Raw genomic sequence first — 12,387 nt, forward strand, 5'->3', positions numbered from 1 at the left:
CCCAGTTTAGAGCAAAGCAGAGAAAAAAGACAGTTTGCAGCTAGCTAAAACCATGTTACACTGCAGGTGGGGCAGATGTAAAATGTGCAGTGATTTAGATTTGGGAGTGGTGTGTCAAAACGTAAATTTAAATTACAGTGTAAAAAAATAAACCGGCATTTGTAGGCTACAGGCAAAAACAGCCAGTATTTACCCTGCATGCAACAATCCTAAATGTATTTGCACCCCTAGCATTACAGCATGGTCTGTCCAGGTACATTGCTACTGTACTTGCTTTTTTTTACTTTGCTCTGAACTCAGCGCCATAGTCTCTTCATATGCGTTATTAATATTCCTCAAACTGGTTATGGAAAAATACTACTAACTTAGGCCCTCATTCAGAGCCGTACGCTCTGAGCAGAGCGCACGCTCTGAATGAGGGCCGGGCTCCATTTTCATGGAGCGTCCTCCTGGACGCTCGTATAGCTGTGGGTCACCACCCACAGGCTATACGAGCGTGCTTTGTGATGGCCGCGATGGTCGAGACCATCGCGACCATCGAATTTGCGAGCCGGAGCCTGCGGTTGAGGTTTTCAACCGCAAGCTCCGGAGTGATTTTGGCTCTATCAGAGCCAAAATCACTCCCACTGACATCACTAGTGATGTCAGTGGGCCGGCTTCTGATGGGAGGCGTTCCCGTGGGAACGCCCCCGTCAGGGTGGCACGCCCCCGGCACGCCCACCAAAGGACACAACGAGCGAAGGACTTTCCTTCGCTCGTCGCGTCTGGCGCATGCGCACGACGGAGCTTCCTTTATGGTACAAGTGCAGTTACAAAATCAATGCCTATAGGCAAAACCCTCTGGGCTAAATGGATTCTGGGCCTGATTCAGAGCCGGACGCTATTTGCGCTCGCTCGTTAAGAAAAAGGTGCCGGCTATTTAAATTGAACGCTCGCTCTTTGCGGTCTGTTGATGCCTCTATGTCTGAGCGAGCGAACGAAACATGCGCTCGCTATTTTGTAAAGACGCCCCCTGGCCGCTCGCATCCTACGTCATCTTCGCTATTTATTTGATTAATCGAGTACATCGAAAGGCGTCTGAACTGCTCGCAGTGCTTGTGGTTGGATTTTCCTACCGCAATCACACGAACAGTTCAGGCTAAGAAACAACCAAGTGATGTGGCCAGTGACGCTGCTTTGTTAATTATGCACACCCTTAAAACGCCGGTTTTGACCGTTTGGCACGCCTGCGTTCGGATCACCACACCCCGTTTTCAAGCACCTTCCCCTTTTACCACCTACAAACCCCTCATCCTGTCACTCAAATTAGCAGGCACTCGCTATTTTGCGAGCGCTCGATTTCCGACCGCACTGACTGGTTACGAACCATACGCATGCACAGTTGTGCGAACATCGCTCGGAGCGAACGAGCGGCCGCTTACGAGCGGCTCTGAATCAGGCCCTCTGTCCTTTAGAAACCACCAGAAACTTCCACAGATTGATTGTAGTTACCATAAATTTATAAACAAATGGATAACTTATTGGTGTGCAGACCAGCTGCCTACCCGCTATTCAGACAAAAAAGTGTCACCACACTCCCACATACAATAAATCACAAATAATATTCTGAACATGAGAAAGCGCTGGTATGGATGGTGTAATCAGAGCCATCACTATACATTTTGGTGCCCTGTACCAGAAAGCACATTGGCACCCCCCCCCCTTTTTTTTTTTAAATAGGAATAGGTGCTTGCCAAAAAAAGACATGTGGTCTTGTGAGGAATTCTGTAGCCTCACGGTACACCCCAATTTTCATCACCGGAGATGCTGGGCTGCCCCTAGGCTCTCCCCAGCTCTGTATAACACCAGACACTCCACCCTCCTTCCGGCCATGTCAGTACAGACAAATAAACAGCTGTAAATGGGGGGTGAGCGGGTTCGGTTTTACTCGGATTTACTCGGATCTTTAAACAACATTTTATCGGCTATCGCCTATCATGTGTTTTGGATAGCCAATATAATAAATCCGAATTTGCGGTAAAGTGGCGATAAAAACTGAGTAAATCCGAGTAAAACCGAGCCTGCACATCCCAAGTTTAGATCGGCGCTTGCTTCTATTTAGGGAATATGAGTAAGCAAAAAGGTGCTGCAGATCTCAATGTTAGACTACCCCAAGTCTAATTGTAGCAATTGTAACTAGGAATGACCTATGTGCGCAAACACACATGTATCATAAACGGGACTGCGCTCCGTGGATGGTGTATAGATGGTGATCTGTGAGAATAAGTGAGTCTGAGAGACTCTCATGAACTGACAAGTATTAATTTATTAACAAATAATCTCAATCATAAATATGGTAAGTATGGTTGAGCAGACCCAGTGGGGGGGAAAAAGAGATAATAGCTGGGACTGGGTATGTGTAGAGAAACGGGGGGGGGGAATGGAGATCAACACCAAGGTGAATGATCGATAATAAATGTAGTGCTCAGTAACTCACAATATTGATACAGAGGGAGGGCGTCCCACACCCCACTGTACCCAACAGAAAACCAAAGTCAAATGAAGATAGTCATTAGAGATATTGTGTAGTGTGTACCCAGCATATGGCAGACACCTGTCTACTGACAACCCCCAGCCTAAATTTAGATACCTGTCTATTTACTTCCTACCCAGTGCAGATACCTTTCTAATTAACTCCTCCCCATCCCAATGTAGCCCCTTGTCTAATTACCCCCCACTCTTAATGCAGACCCTTGTCTAATGACCACTGCCTTAAAGCAGATATATATCTAATGACCACCCATCTCCTAATGCATCCCCTAATATATAGATATGTAGACTACATACAGTATATATATATTTCAAGGCCTGACAAATTTTTCTAAAATTCTTGGAGCCAGGATGAAAGTGTAGGACCCAGACAACCCCACCCTACCGAGCCCACATTACTGAACACTTAACCTCCCCCCCAGACAACCAGCCCCCAGGGCCACATGACTAACATGGTACCCTGGGTCTAGGCAAACTACCCTTCCACAGACACACAGCTGTGCAGCTAACCCCGGGCAAGCAACCCCTTCCCCCTCCCCCACGGCCTCATTACTTAGCAGTTAACCCCTCTCCCCGGGCACTTACCCCTACAATTATCCGGTGGACAGACAGTGGAGGACTGGTGGTGCGGAGCACATGTGCACTGTGCAGCCTGTGAGACCGGTGGCTGTCATTTCTACTTCCTGGCCTCCCTGCTCCTCGATGGATGGATGTTGCAGTGGCAGATCAAGAACACAGGGAGGGCTGGCACAGCCGCGTCATGCACAGTGACGTCATGACGCACTATGCGCAGCGCCGTGGCCACTTAGAAGGGGTATTGAGGTCAGGGGTTGAAAATATTATTACTTACCAGATGGGAGGCCAGCGGAGCGGTAACTTTAATTATTTAATATTAGCCAAGACCCACAGCTGCTGTTCGTGCCCCTGAGCACTCAGGGCCCCTCAGATTCATACTCCCTGTCACCGGGCCTGTGTGAGGACACACACAAAGTGCACTGCTGGAACCGGAAGTCCTGGAGAGCAGTGAATGAACTGGGACCAGTGCTACTGCTTCATACAGTACATCACAGTGGGCGCCCAGTACATAGAGATTGCGGTGGCAGCTGGGCCCGCTCACAGGGCATCCTGCACTCTGTGCTACTGAACCGGACACACCACCCTAGTTACGTCCCTAGGTGCAATCAAATAATAGAAAGTAGTACTCAGACTTTATATGGCATCTGGATATGTAGAAAAGCTGATGAAATCCTCTAGGTTTATATCAGTCCATCAGAGAATCATCCACGATACAAATAAATAAAAAACATGAAAAACCAATACTAGTGTGGTATATATAAAATAGTACATTAAAAAGATGAAATGGGCGAAATCAAACCCCAACGATAGGCAGGATAGCATACCCCACTCACTATAAGAAAAGTTGTAAAGAAGCTCATAAAGGTTTCTTTGTCTTCAAATATGGTAACATAGATGATGGAAGTTTGTACTCTACTCACACAAATATCATCCTCAATGTACACATAGAGGTTTCTTTAAATGGTCTTTTTTTCCACTATGGATCCATATTTTTTTCCTCCCAGTATATTCAACATAAAACCAAGGGAACGAAGGTTGTATCAAAATATATTTATTTAAAATAAAGAGCAAACTACTATTGGTGATGCTGCTACAATGTATGTGGAGCAGATGGTAAAAGAAAAAATTAACCTGAGGTGAAGTTGTAGATTCTGAACTTCCACACACCACAGTCACATTTGGCCCCAATGTAGCAAGTCAGTCCATATAGGCCCACTGTCCCATCACCAACGTGTTTCTTTTTCAAGGTGTATGGGACAAGATCACCAAATCAACTATATAATAATTAATCAATATATGACAATTTAAGCATACCATGCATAACACATAAGTCCGTATATAGGGCCTGATTCAGCAAGGAACGCATTTCTGCTAATATGCACGCACCGCAGTTGATAATATCAGTGGTGCTATGTAAATGTTTGCATTCACATTGCGAACATGGCCTGATATAAGGACGCCCACTTCCCCTTACTCACATCTGTATGCTAGGGAAACATAGCGAAACAATCAGTAACATCGAGTAACATCGGACCCATACACTCAGTTAAGGCAGGTCAGACCTCACTAAGGAATTGCCAACTTTTGCGCTTGCTATGTGTCCTGCGTAGGCCATCGCAGTGGCTAATTTATGCACCCCCATGCAACGGCGTTGAAACGTACTGGCACGCCTGCAGTTGGCTGACCACCCTCTATCACCAGACATAAAAAGGCACTTCCTGTCATACACCCTGCTCTTGGTCTGCCTAGCCTCTGCAAATGCAGATCCCATCACAATTGCTAGTTTGCGCACTGCGATGCATTCGCATGTGCAATGGAAATTAATTAACCGATTGCGTGCATATTAGCAACTGTGTTCCTTGCTGAATCAGGCCCATAGTTCATAACATGTGCGGAGTGTTAATACACTTGTATAGTCTCCATTCTGGTCCTGTCCTAACTTCCGGTCAAATTGCCTGAAGTTATATTGTTCCCAGTATCCACCTGGCCAAATGTGGAGTGTTCCAACCGGATTCGGAAGTGATGTCCCATCTGCCCGGCACGCAGCTCTCCCAGATCCTGGAAGTGACACTCCAAAGTGTGGCTGTCAACAGCCCGGACTAACAATACCTCCGGATGACATTCTTCTGGTTCCCTTAGCCGATTGTTGAGATATCGCAATGTATCACATTGCCATGGATACATCAGAAAGTTCTTCTTATAAATAAAGTGAGATATATAAGCACCTTGATGGAATAATATTTTAAGATAAGACATTAAACAAAACTTAATAGAAGGTTTATCTATATGAAATGAAGACAGTTAAAAGTGAAATTTTATGTGTGCAAGGGGCCACTGCATTTATAAAATAATATATTAAACACATATAAAAAAAACATATAAAAAGACAAGTCTAAAAAGTAAAATAAAATAGATACAAGAATCTTCAGGAATATATTATAAAAACCATTTCACCTCAAAATCCTGAGAGCACAAGGGTTTTATAATTAAAAATACATTTTATTTTTTCCCTCGCAAGTAGAGACTGACTATCCTTACACCTAACGAAATCCCTGATTGCCTTAATTCCATAAAAGTTTTTTTATCTCTTCAGTGGAACAGTTGTGCATGCTTTTAAAATGAACAGATGAAGAGTGGGAGTTCAGACCCTTTCGGATATTCCCTATGAGGTGCACATAAATCCACATTTTTAGATTTCTGGAGGTGCGTCCTATGTAGAACTTCCAACAATTGCACTCAATGGCATATACAACATTTTTCATGTTACATGTTAGAAACTCTTGTAATTAATGTTGCTGCCATTCATTTTTATTTCCACCACCTTCCTGTTAATATTAGATTTCTTTATATTTCTGCATCCCAGGCATAGGACACATCTATGGAAACTAGTTGAATTAAACTGTATGATATTATTCCCAGAACCCAAATATGCACTTTTTACTAATTTAGTTCTAAGGTTAGCTGCCTTCCTGTAAATGTGCACCAGTTTGGGTGAAATTACCTTCCTTAAAAAGGGGTCCCACTGTAATATTGAACAATGTTTCTTAAAAACTATGCTCAACTTCCTTATATTGCAAAGTGAAGTTCAATATAAAAGCCTATTGGAAATCTTTCATTTTTCAGGAGTTTAGGTTTTAATATGAGTATGTTGTCTCTATAACATCTTCAGCTAATATCAAGCCTTCCTTATACTAATTAGGAATGATTCCTTCATCTTAAGTGCTTGTTCCTTAAAAACATCCACATTAGAACAATGTATTCTTAATCTTTTAAATTGCCCTCCAGGTATGGAGGTCAGCCACTGAGTATGATGATGGCTAGTTGAATTGATATAGAATAGAGAGTCAGTTGATTGTTGATAAGTTTTTGTATGTATTTTTCCATCTTCTATATATACGATAACATCCAAAAAATTGATCACCTCAAGTTGTATATCAAAAGTTAATTTAATACTCCTATCATTCATTTACAAACATCCTCTAAAAGAGTTCTCTTGCCCTTCCAAATAAAAAATAAGTCATTTATATTTTGGGACCAGGACACTACATTTACCCTATGGGGATTAGTACTCCAAATTAACTCATCCTCCCATATCCCCATGAAGATGTTAGCATAGCTAGGGGCAAACCTAGTGCCCATAGAGGTCCCAAATTGCTGCAGATAACAATCATCTTCACCATAATTATGGTGAAGAATAAATCAATCCCCTTCAATAAAAGGTCCTGTAAAGTTCCTGTAATTTTGACTCCAGAGTTGATTTTCTAAAAAAAAGATGCAACCCCCTCTAAACCCTGTTCATGTCTAATGATACTATAATGGGAGATGACTTATGCACTAACCATAATAAAATCCTCTTCCCATTGGAGATCCTTAAGTATGTTAAAAACATCTCTGGTGTCTTTTAACTGTGACTTAGTTGGCAGGACTAAAGGTTGGAGATGAAAATCTATAAATTCAGACATGTTGGCTGTGAAGGAATTTACCCTGACACAATAGGTCTGCCGGGGGGATTAATCGGGTCCTTTTGCACCTTGGGAAGTTCATATATCACTGGAACTACTGGTTTAACATTATAAAAAAATTCAGGCTTGGTTACTTTCAATGTCCCATTATCAACATGCATGTCTTTAAGAGCTTCTCAATTCTCTCAGGAACATCTCTGTGGAGTCTTTAATAAGTTTTTTTTTATACAGTCAGGTGCATAAATATTGGGACATTGACGGAATTTTCTTTTTTTGGCCTCTATTCACCACCACAATGGCATTGAAATGAAACAAACAAGATGTGCTTTAACTGCAGACTTTCAGATTTAATTTGAGGGTAATTACATCCAAATCAGGTGAACGGTGTAGGAATTACAACGGTTTCAATATGTGCCTCCCACTTTTTAAGGGGCCAAAAGTAATGGGACTATCAACTCAAAAGCTATTTCATGGACAGGTGTGGGCTATTCCCTCGTTATTTCATTATCAGTTAAGCAGGTTAAAGGTCTGGAGTTGATTCTAGGTGTGAAATTTGCATTTGGAATCAGTTGCTGTCGCCTCTCAATATGAGATCCAAAGAGCTGTCACTATCAGTGAAACAAGCCATCATTAGAGAGATAGCAAAAACATTAGGTGTGGTCAAATCAACTGTTTGGAACATTCTTAAAAAAAAAGAACGAACCGGAGAGCTCAGCAACACCAAAAGACCCGGAAGACCACGGAAAACAACTGTGGTGGATGACAGAAGAATTATTTCCCTGGTGAAGAAAAACCCCTTCACAACAGTTGGCCAAATCAAGAACACTCTCCAGGAGGTAGGTGTATATGTGTCATAGTCAACAATCAAGAGAAGACTTCACAAGAGTGAATATAGAGGGTTCACCACAAGATGTAAACCATTGGTGAGCCTCAAAAACAGGAAGACCAGATTAGAGTTTGTCAAACAACATCTAAAAAAGCCATTACAGTTCTGGAACAACATCCTATGGACAGATGAGACAAAGATCAACTAGTACCAGAGTGATGGGAAGAGAAGAGTATGTAGAAGGAAAGGAACTGCTCATGATCCAAAATATACCACCTCATCAGACAAGCATGGTGGTGGTAGTGTCATGGTGTGGGCATGTATGGCTGCCAATGGAACTGGTTCCCTTGTATTTATTGATGATGTGACTGCTGACAAAAGCAGCAGAATGAATTCTGAAGTGTTTCGGGCAATATCATATGCTAATATTCAGTCAAATGCTTCAGAACTCATTGGACGGCTTCACAGTGCAGATGGACAATGACCTGAAGCATACTGCAAAAGCAACCAAAGAGTTTTTTAAGGCTAAAAAGTGGAATGTTATGCAATGGCCAAGTCAATCCCCTAACCTGAATCCGATTGAGCATGCATTTCACTTGATGAAGACAAAACTGAAGGGAAAATGCCCCAAGAACAAGCAGGAACTGAAGACATTTGCAGTAGAGGCCTGGCAGAGCTTCACCAGGGATGAAACCCAGCGTCTGGTGATGTCTATGCATTCCAGACTTCAGGCTGTAATTGCCTGCAAAGGATATGCAACAAACTATTAAAAAGTGAAAGTTAGATTTAGGATTGTTTAGTTTGTCCCATTACTTTTGGCCCCTTAAAAAGTGGGAGGCACATATAGAAATCGTTGTAATTCCTACACCGTTCACCTAATTTGGATGTAATTACCCTGAAATTAAATCTGAAAGTCTGCAGTTAAAGCGCATCTTGTTTGTTTCATTTCAAAGCCATTGTGGTGGTGAATAGAGGCCAAAATATGAAAATTCTGTCAATGTCCCAATATTTATGCACCTGACTGTATGTGTTAGAATCTTTAAGTTGTAAAAATACCTCCTTTTCATAATCTGCAATATCTAGAAGGACTATGCCACCCTCCCTCCTATTTAGCGTGTTTCATTATAAGACCTTTATCCTTCTGGATGTTCTTAAGGGATAATATTTTCATAAAATTTAAACTGAACTTAATCTTCTTCAATTTTAGATGTTTAAAGGCCACAAGTACCTGTGTCGAAAAGGTTTCCAAAAAAACTTCCTTTCAAAAGGCTAATATCACTTTCAGACCAAAGTCGGGGCTTTAACCCTACTTTTTCCCAAGTTATTGAACATGGATTGGACCTGGGTCACAGCTCCTATATCCCTTTCACACTGCACATTGGTTCTGGGTTATTCCTGGGTTGACTCCTTTCACACAGAACCCATGTCAACCCTGCCAAAGGTTTGAGTCATTAGAAATTGACTTTTTGTTACAGGCTCACAAGGATGAGCAATGAAAGCGGGTGTCAGGAACCACCAATGAGATCCTTTTACTTTAACCATGGTGAAATAACCTAGGGTGCACCCTTTTCAGACCACAGGCATCCCAGATCAGACCCGGAAATAACCCAGTGTTAAGGCCCCGGTAATTTGGATTCGTGTAGACCATTTTGCATTAAAAAAAAAGACCTGACTATCCCCAGTAATATCTCTGTGTGAAAGGGGTAAGTATGGTAGCATTTATTAGGCAGCAATTTTGGTGTCTAAACTGACAATCAACAATGGCATGTTTTATTTGGCAGCAGTTTCTATTGAATCCACTGTGGAATAGAAGCTATTCTATTCAAATTAATTAACTCTATGGAGTAAATTTACTAACCATTGCTTTTGGTCCTAAACCAAAACTGACAGCAAATAGAAGTGAAATTCAGGAAACAAAATAGTGTGGGATTCCCCCAAAATCAATACCAAGCCAGGACCTCTGAGCCTAGGCTGGTATTGGAAAATAAGGGGAAAAATGGCATAGGGTTCCCCCTAATTTCCAATAACAACCAGCACTAGGCACAACCAGTAGGGAGGGGGAAACACTACAGCAGTGAGATACACAGCATAGGGTCCCCCTACCTTAACATCAACAAGCCCAAAACTAGTCAGCCCAAGGCTGGAATCCCTAGGGAAGTGGTGACACCCAAGAAAATGGTGCCCCCTATCCCCAGGGACAACAATCCCTCAGCTGGAAGCTTAGGAATCCTAAATACAAAGACAAAGCACACAGTGACTACTATTTGATAGGTAAACCCTACTACTGAACCACTTCACTTTCTACATAATTGGGGTTGTTTCACTGCAAACTGATTGCAGAATTTAAAGAAACCTGAACCAACTGTGAAGGCACCACATATTGGAACTCTCTTTATAAACCTGGTCATTGCTACCTAATTGTTACACAGTCACTTTGACATTATTGGCCTTATTTACAGTGGATGCATTTTATGTAGTCAATACATTAGGACCACGAAGAGTGGATCCAAAATTTGCAATCAGTGTGGGCAGAGCACATGCTCATGCCACCCCCAATCGTCAGTCAGCAGCACAGTTCATATCAGTGTTGCTTTAGTTCCTTAGCACAGCCAGCATGGAGATGGCTTTTAAATAGGGCAGTCCAATTCCAAAGTGCAAATGCCAGTGAATCATTCAAATGGGAGCTGCTGGAGTCACAACACAACGCATTTCAGTGCTGTTCCCCGTGACAGGTTCTTCAGAGGGTATCAATAAATGACCTGAATATCCGGTAGACTCTATTTAAACCAGCAACAACCAATAGTATAATCATTCCTTGATTGCACTAATAGTAATCACCCTTGTTAATGACATGAAAACATTAAGTACACAGTTACCAGTATTAAACCTATAAGAGATAATTAGAAGCTACATTTATGTCAATAAGTGGTCTAGTGGGTGAATACATCTCAGTACTCCATATAGGGTCACAAGTTCTAGGCACACTTGGGTATAAAATTTGATTTACATTTTTTTCTATTTATTATTCCCGATCCCAGCATCCCGACTGCTGACATCCCAATGGTAATTAATATGGGTTAGGGTTAAAGGGTTAGAGTTAGGCACTAAGGGGAGGGTTAGGGTTAGGCTGCAGGGGGGAGGGTTAGTTTTAGGCTGCTGGGGGGAGTTAAAGTTTAGGCTGCATGGGGAGGGTTAGGTTTATGCAGTGGGGAGGGAGGGTTAGGTTTAGCGGTAGGGTTAGGGTACTTACCGGCAGGTGTCGATATCTTAACCCTGTCAGGATGCCGGCATGGAGATACTGCTGGGATCCTGAGCACTAGCATCCCATACCCAGCCCCAATTTGACAATGTGCTATTCTCAGTTTGACTCTGTTTTGCTTTTGTTTCTGTCTCACTGCTCCATCACTCTCTTCTTCTTTCTTTCTCTCGCTTATTCCTGTTTTCTGCTTATTTCTCTCCCCACTCTTATATTTATCTCTCTCAGTTGCTGATCTCTTTAGCTGCCTAATGGTGTCCTCAGCTCTCCTCTCTCAAAGGCTCAAAATGTCAGTTCTCAAACTTCTCCTTTTTAACTAAACTTTATTGAAATTACAATGGAATAGTTTAAATGGAATATCAAACTATGCATAAATATAACAATCAACATAAAAGTGGTACTAAGACCACTTGTTTAACTATTTTACTACTTTACATCTTAGCTACACATGCTGGTGAAATAAAATTGGACACATATGACCATTCAACAATGCACTGTGGATGGCGAATGGCCGCACATATACTCAGAGAGCTGTCATTTGTTGTAAGTTTTATTAATATGTCTGTTAACTGACCTAATAAAAAATATCTGTATTTTATAAGATTAGAGCTGTATAATCTTGAGGCTATATAAGAGTCCTTATATTTTTTTCGTGATTGGCTAGTAATAGTCACCAGTTACTAGGTAGATTCAGATTTTTTCCTTTTATCCTACAGGGTTGTTAGGGACAGTTTTAATTACGGCACTATAAGGTTTGTTTGAATCTCATTCTGTCTCTTTTCAGTTTGAAGTCCCTCCCTCCTACCCAAAATCATGTTCATGTCTTTGTTTGTCTGTCTTTATTATTCTAGTCAATACGCTATTTAATGAGGTGCAGCTTGGCAGAAAGGCGCTGCAAACCAGTGGGCATGTGTGGCATAAGTGGTCATTGTAGGGCATTTACCCTTTTGAAGGGTGGCAGGTATGTATCACCTACGTGGTAGAATATTGGGTGCTTATCTTTTTGGAGGCACAATTATTGTGCTATAGTAAAGGGTGGTGAGTCCTTCACAGAACACGTTGCACCTATAAAGGGGGTGGAAACTTTAGTAACCCCCCATTTTAGAAGAATAGATAGGCTAGAGCTGAGTGTTTTAGTTTCTTCTTGGCCATCATTTAAGTAATAAAATCTGGCTTATAGCAACCAATCATTTACCTATCATTTATCTAACTTGGTCTATAAAATTACAGAAGCTGAT

Source organism: Taudactylus pleione, unplaced genomic scaffold (assembly GCF_031769625.1).
Source record: "Taudactylus pleione unplaced genomic scaffold, aTauple2 ptg000178l, whole genome shotgun sequence".
Taxonomy (NCBI): Eukaryota; Metazoa; Chordata; class Amphibia; order Anura; family Myobatrachidae; genus Taudactylus; species Taudactylus pleione.